Source organism: Protopterus annectens, chromosome 6.part0, assembly GCF_019279795.1.
Source record: "Protopterus annectens isolate FY-2018-M chromosome 6.part0, PAN1.0, whole genome shotgun sequence".
NCBI lineage: Eukaryota > Metazoa > Chordata > Ceratodontiformes > Protopteridae > Protopterus > Protopterus annectens.
The window spans coordinates 1,134,102,768-1,134,116,001 of record NC_056737.1 but is presented as its reverse complement, the minus strand read 5'-3'; the positions used below and the strand labels follow the sequence as shown (position 1 = coordinate 1,134,116,001).

The 13,234-nt window shown below is 37.4% G+C and overlaps 1 protein-coding gene and 1 non-coding gene across 3 annotated transcripts in view; both read right to left on the bottom strand.

The window, feature by feature from the left end:
- Window positions 1–13,234, bottom strand: part of WDSUB1 (WD repeat, sterile alpha motif and U-box domain containing 1) — an 885,392-nt gene that overhangs the window by 168,290 nt on the left and 703,868 nt on the right. The window lies entirely within an intron of this gene.
- LOC122805060 lies at window positions 2,116–2,234 on the bottom strand. The gene has a single exon (XR_006365289.1). It is a non-coding gene; the product is annotated as a 5S ribosomal RNA (ribosomal RNA).

Genomic DNA, 13,234 nt, shown 5'->3' with positions numbered 1-13,234 from the left:
GGATAAAGCCTACACAAATTCTGCAGTCAACTGTGAGGTGGGATTCTTCCAAGAATAAAGATTTCAAATGGTAGATCTTTTAGATCATCTAGTTTCCACAACCACAAAGGCACTTTAGACCTGTACAAGGCAAACCGCAGGAAACAAACTTAGCTTCTTAGCATTTTTTACCAGCAAAATACAAGTAAGCCAGTAATTTCTTTAAACAATAAAACTAGAAAAGAAAAAAATCACAACAGGGCAGTTATCATTTGAAGAATCACAACAAGACGAGCTCTATGACAGGGTCTGGTTAGACTAATGTTTGAATTTTCTTGAAGAAATACACACTTTCCTGTGGAAGAAAAAAATGGAGACAGTACTGTCTGGCTGCTACTCTTACCTGAGGATGTAGGCGTGTTTCCCTGTGTTGGGGAGGAGTTGTCCCACACCTGATATCCTTAGAGCTCTGGGAATCTGGTCAAGTGGATATCTGCCTCCAACTGATATCCAGCTGCAAAGAATTCTACTGCAGCAGTGATCCATATGAAGAACATCATAATATTTTGCATGTCATTCCTGGTGTCATACATACAGACTTCCATAGGTTCAGGGGTAGGTACTAGGCTATCTACCCGAAGGCATTTATAAGCCTAGCCAGAATGTGTTGGCTTTCTCCTCCCCCTTAGATTAGTTCCCTGTGCCTCTGTCCAGCAGAGCCACTGAAGTGATACATTAATAGATAAGAAAACGGGTCTACTTTCATTCACTGAAAACACATTTCACTGAATTTCAATTCACCCTCACCAAATCGCTGAAAGCTCAAATCACGGAATTACATTTCACTGAATGCAGAGAATAGTAAGGCAACTAAAATGTATATGCCCTTTTTCTCACTGTAGTGCAGTCCTGGAGTTAGTATATATAGTTGGGGGGTGTGCAGGGAGCACAACACTCCACACTGAGGGTTTATTGTTAGCTTTCAGTGAAATGAGATTCATAAATATAAAACCAAACTAAGTGGGGGCTACACCCCCCCCCAACTCCAGGAGCAGACTACAGTGGGGAAAAGGGCATATACGTTTTACTTGCCTTACAGTACTCTGCATTCGGTGAAATGAGTTTTCAGTGATTTGAGCTTTCAGCAATTTGGTGAGGGTGAATTGAAATTCAGTGAAATGTGTTTTCAGTGAATGAAAGTAGATCCAAGAAAACACATTATACATTATGTATATATTTTCTCTCTTTATAACTGTCATTCAGGCCAACATTACATAAACTGTTCAATTCCTGCCTTCCCTTAAATCTCACTCCTCCTCTTGTACATTATATTTTGAATGTATTGTGCGCAAAAGTTCCATTTATTTCTATGCAATTTGCACCTTCCCTTTGGTAAATATCCTCCCTCCAGTTCTTTTAATGCTTTCACAATATTCATTTTATTTACTTATTTATTTTATTTACTGACATTTGATCACTGGGAAAGTCCAAATGGGTAGGTGCCCATTTTCAGAAGAGGCTTGGGGAGAAAAGCTCCAAAATATTAGTACAAAAACGTTTTAAGAACAGTTTAAATTACACCAAATTAGACAATGTGCCAACACTGTTTAAAACAAATAGAACATATATGACAATGACTTAATATTTAGAGAATTTTTTAGCATGTTTAGAGAAATTAAAAATAAATTAGTATAATACAAAACAGGAATTGCAATACAAAGTGAGTGAAAAAAAGCAAGGTTGTAGTAATATTTAGATAGAGAGTTAGAGGAAAGAAATTGATTTAAGTAAAGAATTGAGTGAAGAATGAGGAGTAAGATGTAAGGTATGAATAGTACTTGTTAAGATTTAGGGACAGAGTTTATCCTGGGGTTGAACAAGAACAGATCCAGATTTTGGCTAGGAAGTCTTTCAGAATGGTTTTAAAGGACTGGACAGGGGGTATTGACCTGATGGATACAGATAAGGAGTTTCTGGTCTTAGCAACATGGTATAAGTGCAAACCATGCCTAGCAAATTTGACAGTTTTGTTCATAGGTGGTACTAGGCTATTGGCTCTGGTGCCTATATAAGCTTAGCCAAACAGTACCCTGCCTTTCACCACCCAAGAAAATTATTTTCCTGTGCCCCTGTAAAAGCCTACAGCACCTGGTATTCCCAGGTGGTCTCCCATCCAAGTACTAACTAGGCCCGACCCTGCTTAGCTTCCGAGATCAGACGAGATCGGGTGCATTCAGGGTGGTATGGCCATAAAAATAAACAGCCTCTGCAAAGCTCGAACCCAGGACCCTGCACACCATAGGCAAAATGAAGAATATTTGGTCACTCATAATGACCAATAGGGAACACTGCTGTGTAGAAAGGTATTTAGTGCTGGACAAGCAGAAAGATGCTGGATAATTTCATAGATGTTATGAAGTTGTGTACATGTTAGTTGATGGGGTAGTTTTAAACAATTTAAGCTTTTTACTGCTATACAGTGGTGGGTTCTGAAAAGGGTATTTTCTGAAAATTTAGCCATTTCATTACAGCATTGTTCAAGTTTTGTTTTTTGTGATGCATGGAGGTTAGTAAGGATGGGAGCACCATAAAGTAGTGAGGGGGAGGAGGTAAGTAGCAGCAAATGCAGTTTTAGTTGAGTTGGTGAGAAAGTTTTTGGCTCCATAAAGTATACTTAGTTTTTGGTGATTTTTTTTAATCCAATTTTGTAAATGCAGGTCGAATTTAAGGTTATCATCCACTATCATCACTTATAATTTATTATGAGAAGCAACTTCAATGGTTGTATTACTAAGAAAGAGGATTTCCAATTTTGTTTTTTTCATGAGAGAGGGATTTGGGGAAAATATTTTTTTTGGGGGGTTGAGGATAAGTTGCGAGTTACAAAGCCATGTTTTAGTGGCTGTTACATTTTTCTGAGTAATTTTTTGGAGGTGTGCCAGGTTGTCATACAAGTGTGGGGTCATCTGTGTATTGTATTAGGGAGGCCTGTTGTGTGTATGGGTAAAGGGTGTTGGTAAAAACATGAAAGAGGACAGGACCAAAGATAGAGCATTGTGGTGCATTGGTGATGACTGAGAGGTATGGAGAGACAGAAGTGTCATTTTACTGACTGGTACCTATTGGACAATTAGCTTTTGAGCCATAGAAGGGTGAGCTGAGATAATACCTAGTAAGGACATCTGAAGTAGAAATTTGCTGTGACAAACTGTGTTGAAGGTTTTAGACAAGTCTAGAAATAAAGAGACTTGTTTGCTATTATCTCTAGCTTTAGTGACAGTATCTATAAACATTAGAAATGCAGTGTTAGTACTATGGGTGGGATGGAAGCCATGTTATATGGGGGATATGAGTTCTTCCTGCAGAAGATAGTTTAGGAATTATTTTTGAATGCAGTTTAAGTGTTTCAGACAGGAGGAATAAGCTTCTATAGGTCTAAAGTTAGTGATATCTGTTGAATTTCCTCCTTTGTGTAGAGGGATAATCTGCATTTTTTTTTTTCCAGAGAGCTGGAATATTGGATTCCTGGATTGATCTAGTTAGAAAGATTGAGAAAAGATAGAAAACGGTATTGGTCGCTATGTTAAAGTACTTGCTTGGAAGGTCATCAGCTGAAGTAGAGCATGGTTTGAGTTTAAAAGTAGTTTTAGAAGGTAAAGTGGGTGTGTTGATATGTGGCTGATGGCTAGGGTTGGGATTACGTTTTTATACAATCTATGAAATAAGAGTTGAATTCTATTGCAGTTTCAAGTAGTAGGTTACTTGGGAAAGGGGTTAGGGTTGAATATTTGGCTGGGATGTAAGATTTCTTTAATGGCTGATCAGAATTTTTACGGGTTTTGTTTACTATTGTTCTTAATGTTGTTATGGCATAGTTTTCTGTCTTCATTTACATGCTTTTTAGTATGGTTGCAAAATATTGTGGCATTTAACACTTTTAAAACCCTTTCCATGCTTTTTCTTTATCCTGCATTATTTTTGGCCAGGATGTAAGATTTCTTTAAGGCATGCTGAGAATTTTTTTAGTGATGTGTTTACTATTGTTCGGAATGTTGTTATAGTACAATTTTTGTCTTCATTTATTTGCTTTTTAGAAGAGCTACAGGGCATTCTGAAGTTTGAGAGATATTGTGGTATTTTATATTTTTGCCATTTTTTCAGCGCTTTTTCTCTAGCCTGCATTAGCATTCTGCCCCTTTCAACAGTCAGATTGCATTATTTATTTTAGTCTCTTCTTTCTAGGAGGTTCAAGGCTATTTAGGAAAGCTGTACTGAATTAATTTACAGCATCATCTAAGGGGAAGATTTTTAGGATGTTCCAGTTAACAGATGATACGGTAGTAATGAATATTTCTGGATTAAACTTGGACAGGTTGTGTGTTTTTTATAAACATGCTGTTTAAGTGGATATGCGAGATATCTGATAGTATAGCCTGGCAGATGGTCACTGAGACAATCTGACATTGTCCCTGAGGTGGTGGATTTACTAGGGTCTGACACTAGGATCCAGTCTAATAAGGAGTTTTGATGTCTTGCTACAATCTGTGTTTATTAATGTTCATCGGTAGGTACTAAGCTATCGGCCCTGGGGCCTATATAAGCCTAGCCCAAAAAGTTCCTTGGCTTTTGCCACCCAAGAAAGTTATTTTCCTGTGTCCCTGTCTAGCAGAGCCACAGAAGTGATCCCTGGGGTGAATTTCCTATTCTTTGCTTGGCATGAATGGGTAGTCTGTTTCAGAGCATAGAAAGTCTCTGGGACAGGAATCTATCCCTCCAGCATGTTGTGTAAATTAATTAGCTGTGTGAAACCATATATGCTTATGCTAAATGTAGGGGAGTTAGACGTTATGCCCAAACAGCTGATATTCAGATCACCTAGTAGTATGTTTCTTGGGGCATTATTATAGCTATCCAATGTAGGATATCTGTACTGTTGCCAGGAGGGATGTAAAGGACAGTGATATATACCTGTTTATATATATTTTTTACTTCTAGGAAAATAATAATCAGCTCTGCTGAATTGAATTTTGGTTTGTTATAGGAGTAAATGTGGTAGTTGGGAAATATTAAAGCAATACCACAACCTTTCCCCTTCATACAGTAATTGTGTATGATATTATAGCCAGAGGGTATAATTCAGGAGTCATTCATGGTGGGTATAAGCCATGTTTCAGTTGCAGTAAGAATATCAGGTTTGTGTTGGGTAATCTAGGCATGTAGTTCAGTGGTGTTAATTGTTATGCTTTTAATATTTATGGAGTCAAAAGTTAGACTAAAGGGGTGGGGGGGGTTGACCATGTGGAAGAGAACGACCTTGATATTAGTTGTGGTATGTAGAGCCAGGAGTAAGGTGAATGTCTCCTCCTAGAAGGATTTTAGTACATTGATTCTTGTTTTTTTTTTTTTTTTGGAGACCATTTTTCCGCTTAATTTTATTTTGATTTTTCATAATTCATATAGTCAGATTAGATTTTGAATTCCATTGTCTAGTAATTGTTTTTTTGGCAGCTAACATAATTAAACTTAAGGCCTTACTATGCCTAGGTAATACAGATCCTGTGTCCCAGCTCAAAAGAGTAATTTCCTTAGACATAGCCATTTGGTTCCCCAATATTTCTGACAAGAGTACTCTGTAGGGAATTTATTCACACAACTAAAAAAACTATAGAAAAATAAACAACGGGTTGCACAGGCAGCTACAGGATAACAGCAATTAGTTTATTAAATCTCAGTTTAGCACTTTGGGCCTCACAAGGACGTCCTCTATCAACTCATTACACTCCTAAAAACAGCTCCCAGTTAACTCTTTCTTTCCCATCACACCTCCAATATTTGCTATCTAGTTCAGGAAAAATTCTTTGAATTCTGCTTGGGGTGTAAAACACCTATGCGAACACTTCTAAACAAAAGAAACCTTCCTGATTTTACTGCACAGTTGGCAGACATACCCATGTCCTATCATTGTTACCTTGTAAATTTTGTTTTTCCAGACTCTCTTCCCAATCTTTTCTAACCTCTTACGACTGATTCTTATAATTATCATTCAATCTTTTTATACTCTACTAATTATCCCTTTTTAACAGCAGCTTCCATTGAAGATTCAATTAAAAACTGTACCAAAGCAGGTCTTTTACTTGGGACTCTCCTATTACTTTCTCTTTGCTTATTCTCAGATACTAATCCCTGGTAGAGAAGCAGTCACTTGTTCTTGACCTCATCCCACTCTTATTACCTTTCCCCTCTCTAATTATTCGTTCCCCATACTTTGCTTCTTTTGTCAGTTTTTACCAGTAAATTCCAGCCCTCTCTTGCCTATTTTCTGTACCCCTACTGGCAAAACCTCCTTTGTCTTTTCCCATGTTGGCTTAGTTCTTAGAATATTTTCTACTGTTTTATGAATATAACATTCTGTACGGTTAGCATCATTCTTAAGAATCTGCATCCAAAATCCTACTCTCTCCTTATTTCTTTTATTCACCCCACCTCCACTTCATCCTTACCCCTTTCCATATAGATTTATAACCATACATATAAACTATTCTGGCAGAATGTTCATCTTTCACACACAAACCAAAAGTACAGATGAAGCTAAGAATCTGTCTGATTAACAAGTCTCAGTAAGCTACAGTCATTTCCACTGTAAACTATTAAGTAAATAAGTTCACAATCCTTAAAGCTCAAAAATTAATCCCAGAAAGAATTTAAATACAAGCTGTTAGTTGGTGACCCAAGTAAAACTGTTTTTAAATATGCTGTTCATTTCCTGTCAGCGTAAAGATAAACACATCCAAGTTGTTAATCTTCTGTAGATAATATTTTAAAAGTTACAATCTTATTAAGTTTTGTGCAATACAAACCAAAGAAGCAGCATCAAAGGTCAAACGTCTAATGCTGGCACTGATTCTCAAAAATGACCACTACTCATAATACAGAGAATTATCATGATATGGATCATGATCAGTTTGCTGTGTGTTCAAAAAATGAGCTCCAGGAAAGCCACTGAAGGAGCGAAACACAACCTTTTTGATGTCAATGAAGCTCATACATAAGTTCTGTAGTACACGAAGCATAGTGAGCTCTTCAAAACCGGGAAAAGGGCAGACTTGTTGGGTGCTTCTGTGATATCAGAAAAGTGATTAACACGTTTTGTGTTAAGGGGGGTACAGATGGAAATTCCAAGATGGATGCATATTGAATAACAGCTTAATTACAGCTCTTGGAGTGTGAAAACAGAAACTCAGCAGAGAAGCCCAGTAGACTTGTGTTTATGAGTAAATTTCAGTAACTGGTTAGTAAGTGTAATGCCTGGATGCCAGGTAAAAAGAAATACAGAGGACCTAGAAAAAAATCAGCAACAAAAGCTGAGGAAGAAACACTGACTGGGGAAAGTTCTGCAGCTGTTCATCAAAAAGCAATGCAATCTCCAGACAAGAATTCCACTAACTACAGGAAGATATAAGACAACTGCACACAGACCTGGTTAAAATAAATGAAAAACTGGTGGAATATATTAACACAAACAACAAAAAAGTTGGACAAAATGGAAGAAGCTTTAAACAGATATTCAGATGAGGTGATAAAGTTGCAAACCTCAGAGGTCGAAATGAAGGAAAGGTTGGCTGAATAAGAGACTGCTCAGGAAGAGATGATTCAAATAACAACAGAATTAGGGACAGAGCACATACGGGAAACAAGAGATTTTCAGCTATACCAGAGAAGCTGGAAGGAAAAGACTGCATTAATTTTATGAAACCACAAACGACTGGACTGGTACTCTACAGCAGGAGTTGTTAGCTGAAAGGCCACATAATGTGTATGCTCCAAACCTGATTATGAGAAAGCAACCCAGACCATTACTAGTAAAGATGCAATCCTACCAGCAGAAGGTGTTGATTCTTACAAAACTGTGGCCGAAGGACAAAGTTCTAAAAGTGGGAGACAGCAGATTGTTTATGGATAATGATTACTCTTTGTATACCAGGCAGAAGAGGAACAAATGTATGCCACTATTCAGGGGATGGCGAGATGCAGGTGCGAGATTCAAACTGCTGTACCAGGCTGTCTTCATGGTATTCTTCCCTGAAGGGGTAAAATAATTTTTTGATGAAATGTATGCTAAGAAGGAAATACAAACGTTTGTCCAACAAAAAGTAAGCTGTGTAACAGAAGGAGATTCTGCTTCTTGTTATTCTTGTAATAAAAATTAGAGAGAGATTGTACCTGTGAAACCTTATACAATGTTTCAACAGAAAATGTTGGAGGGAAGGAAGGGAGCATGAGCGTTTACCAGAAGAATCGAGAGTACATTGGAAACGAAGCAGAGACAGGATATGGGAGATGGAGATGAACAGGAATAAAACCAGTAATTTAATGTGGGTTTGCAATGCAATAATTATATTTGTGAAATATGACAGAAGAAAATCTGGAAATATTGGACTTTTATAGAATTTGTTGGACTTGTGGGAGACTCTAAAGCATATGTCCTACGTCATGCTATTAATGTTCAGAAAAGTGCTTTGGGGAGTGGAAGAGGAGGGAGAAAGTTAACTGTAAATAAAGATTTTTTTTCTTAAACAGAGGAGGGAGAAAGTTAACTGTAAGTAAAGATTTTTTTTCTTAAACAGTACTATTTTTGTGGGTTGTGGTTTTCTTTACATGCTATAAAGTAAAGTTTTCTCAGTTACTTTTAAGTGTAATGCCAACTGCAAGCAGGTGCTGCTGTTCATTTTTTATTTTATTTTCTTTCTCCATTCTCTCTTCTTGTTCAGTTTTAAGAAATGTAGAAACTGCAATGTAAAAGAAAAAGACTGGTTAAAAAAGCATGACAAAAGAAAAATGAATGCGATATTTCTCATTCCTGCAAAGGGGAATAAATGGATTAAGGATCTTAGATTGATTTGGTAACAAGTTTTGAGAGACAAGTAAATCAAAAAGAATATTTAATATTATGAGTATTTTTCTATCAAATGCATGTTTGTTTTCTTAGTAACAATTCTGCAGCTGGTCTTCATGTTTCCATAGAAATGGAAACAATCTGATAGAGAGAAACTGGCAGTCTGGAAAAGAGAAAAAGGCTACGGTGTGGTAGAGAGTGATTGGTTGAGGGAAAAAAAGAGAAATTGGCTAGGACATAATGTTCTCCGAAAGCATTCATGGTTTTTCCCAGCTGAGAGAGCTATAAAGCTAATACAAATCCAATTAGCACTTAGTAGAACAACAGGATGCACCATGCATTTTAGCATGCATAATCTTTCTTTAAGGTTAACTCAAGTCTGTGGGTGTGGCTGTCAGTTTAGGACTTCTGTTCCAATTAGGAGGATCAAATTTCAATATCTGAAGATCTACATAGTTTTGTGTGTTAGTATTAAGTTACTAGGTTTTAGGGGGTACTGGGGTGTGTTTGCTTTTTTTTTTTTTTTTTGAGGGCTTTCACTAAAAAAAAAGTTTTGTAAGATTATGCGACATAGGTTCAAATGTGACAAGAAGCAACTGTATAAAAGTTAAACCTGCCAAACAGTGTATGCATGTAACACAAAAGCTGGAACTAGACATTTAACAAAAAAAGTGTTGTACATAAAAGGTGGGAATAACTTTTTAATGCAATGATGCTTTCTGTAATGTCTTTAAATGTCAATGTTCTCAAGGTTAAATACAAAAAAGAAAGAGCAGTTAACTATATTAAAATGTAGAGTGCAAATAGCTATGTTACAGGAGATGCAATTAAAAAGAAATGAACATATGAATTTCATAAAGAAAGGTTTTCAGGATGGTTATTCAGCAGAATATCTGGGACAAAGGAAAAGAGGAATATTTCTATTAATTGCAAGAGGAGCTCCAAGATTGATAGAAGAGGATCAAAAGAGTGCATTTATATTCCACCTAAAACTGCTATAATGGAGCTTAAGAAACTTCTGGGAGAAATAATCAGTTTTCAGCAAGGAATATTATTTTTAGATGGGGACTGGAATGTGATTTGCAGCAGTGAAGATGTGTCGGGGGCACCCAGAAGAGAAAGTATAACAAAGGAGGGTAAATTTTTTAATAAATTTATGAAAATATTTGGCATGGAAGATGTGAATTCAGTAGTAGGAGTTCGGAGTGAATTTACATATTATTCCCCAGGACATAAAAACTGGGCAAGGCTGTACAAAATTTACATTTCACAAGAACATGTGCACTTATTTGAAGGTCTTGATACTCACCCAATAACTATTACAGATCATGTGCCAGTAGTAACTACAATAAAAACACAGGGTTATGAAATAAAAATAATACACTGGCACTTTCCCCTCTATCTGTTGAAAAGAGAGGAATTTAAGTGAATGGGTAGTGGGATTATCCAGGAGCTATTAGGGAGGATAGAAATTTCTTCTGATAATATAGCTAGTGAGTGGGATAAAATTAATGTTGAGTTTAAAATAGGGTGGAAATAAAAGAAAGGGAGCTATGGTTAAGAAGTGACAATTATTTAGAGGGACTGACAAATGTTAAAGTATTGCAGAATAAGGGGGAATCTCACAGAACAAGAAGAGGATCAACTGCAGAATGCTAAGCAGAAAACAAGGGATTACCTTGATAATATGCATGAGTTTAGAAAGACTGCTATTAAGCAACTGTTTTTTGATGAAAACATTACAGCACACAAACTTTTAGCACAACGACTCAGGCAAGAGAAAGTAAAAAGGGCTGTTACAAAGCTTAGGGAGCCTATAACAAGGAAGGTAACAAGAGATCCTGCAGAGGTACTAGAAATATTTTTGAAATTGTTGGTTGGTGAAAACTTAGGTCCCTGGTTCTAGCACTGATGGAGATAGTGGACTTGCATTAAAACAGGAGGTTCAGGACAATGAGGTCTCTAATTGCATTGTAAACAAGATGCATATCTTCCCTCAAAAGTCTACAAGACACTGAGTAAAGGGACAGAGCTTCCAGTCTCTCTTGGTAGGTCGGGGGTTTTACATCTGTGATATTTCTGGTTATGAACCTTTGGGGGGGGTCTTTCTAAATGTTTGATATGACATCTCAAAGAGGGCACTGAATTCAATTGGCCTGATTAATGCTGGGTATAAGAGAGTGATTGCCTCTTCTTTGATGATATTCCTTTGCAAATGGCTGGGCTACATAAAAGGATTTCCTGACAACTGTTGTTACATGATGGTCAAGAGAGACGGAGCTCTCAACTCACCTCAGTCCCTAATTACATTTTTGTTTTCTATTGGTGTGTTGTCTAGGACAAGTTCATTCTGGAGGGTTTGAGTGTCATAGGGTGACTTACCAACCCCATTTACAATTGTCTGCAAACTTCTGTTAGCCAAAGGTCTAGGCCTTCCGTTTGGAGACCTAAGAAGTATATACCAAAAAGGAATGGTCCCCAGTGCTGAGCCCTGAGGGACATTGCTGGTCACTTTCATGCTTTCTGATGAGGCGCCTGCAACTTGCACTACGCACCACATGACCCGGACAGCCTCTGTAACAGCTGTAATACACTTAACACTGTCACGCAAACAAAACTGTTTTATACTCATTTCTCATTTGGCCAGTCATGGAAAGACCACAATGCTTTATTACTAAAAAAATCAAGGGTCTAAATCATAGAAACCATGTAGACCATCTCAAAGCTTTGTCTCTCTTCTCAGTATCATACAGGCTACTAAGAGGCAACCTTTGCTTTGAGTATAGAGTCAACTGCCCCTATCCTGTTAGACCTACTACCCATTCTCAAGTCCAATGGTATTATAAACGCCCAATCAAGGGATCTCAATCTCTTTTGCAACATAAACAGGACATGCTGGAGAGTGAAATATATCTATCACCTTCCCCTCCACATAAAGTACTTCTCTCAACATAATTTGGATGGATGGATGGGGAAGTATGAAAACCCCAGGTTTAGCAAAATGTCCCTCAAAGAAAGGGCAACAAGTAAATGTCCGAACATATCCTTGTTCTGCCTGTCTCTGGATTACTCGTACACAAAACATAAAGGCTAAAAAACTACCATGGGAATATAAGGCTCAGTTTATAAAGATCCCCACAGAGCAAGAAACTATTAAGTACCTCTGAACCTATAAACCAGTTAGAAATCTACCAGATTAAACAGAAAGGATCTAACCTTAACAAAATCAAATTGCTGGGGGTCTGATATAACAAGATTCCTGATACCACAGCTTATGAGGTCAGTTACAATAAGTTCCACTGATCGGTAGATGAGGACTGTTAAGACTGATAGTTCTGTAATTAGCCACGTAGGTGTTAAGGCTACCCTTATGAAGGGGCATCACCAGTGATGTGTATTACTCATCAGAGGCAAAATCAGAAGCTAAACTTAAGTTAAACGGTTTGAAGACTGTGTCTGCAAGGGCATGTTTAACACTATTATTTAAGGAAACAGGTATAGTGCCAGGCCCCACAGATGAAGTATTTTTGGTTTTGGTTACCACTTTCAGCAAGTAATCTTTAAAGATATTTAGGGGAGCAAGAGATTCAGATATTTTGGGGCTTTGAATAGAAATATTAGAAGTAAAGTTGGCACAAAATTTGTTTGCAAGGATATTGACAATATCATTTGAGTCAGAACAGGAGGCCACATTATGAATAAGTTCCTATCACACTTGAAACAGTAACAAAGTACAGTTGTGTAAAATATTAGCATAACAGCAGATGCCTTTCTCTTCACTGTTGTATTCTTCATCTTGGGTATCTCCTGCTAAGGATAATCTAACTTTCAGCCAGTATACAAAAGCCTTTAGATCTTGTATGTGCCATACGTCACATGTATAGTTCCTGCACAGGACACAGGGCATAAAGGTGATGTACAGACACAGTTACCAAGAACTGAATTACCCCAGCAAAGAAGAGTCTCCATAGGACAAATGGACGATATGAACATCAAATGGGAGAAATGCAGAAGGAAAAGGAGGACCCTTGGCCAGGAGGGTAACCAAATCAAAACCCAAAAGAAAAAGTGGATTGAGGGAGGGACCAAATACTGCAACAGTGAAGAGACGGACATCTATTGTTATGGTAATATTTTTCACAACTGTTATATGTCCTATATCAATGCTGCAGTATTCTTCACCTTAGGGAGAGTACAAAAGGTCAAGAAAAGGAGTGGGAGGTGGAATACTGATAGCATCCCTCAGCAAACTTAGGCAGAATAGCCCTAGAAAACCTGCTCTGGCCTAGAAACCATATCCAATTTATAATGCTTAGTAAAGGTATGCACTGAGGACCAAGTAGCAGCATCAAGAATGGGATT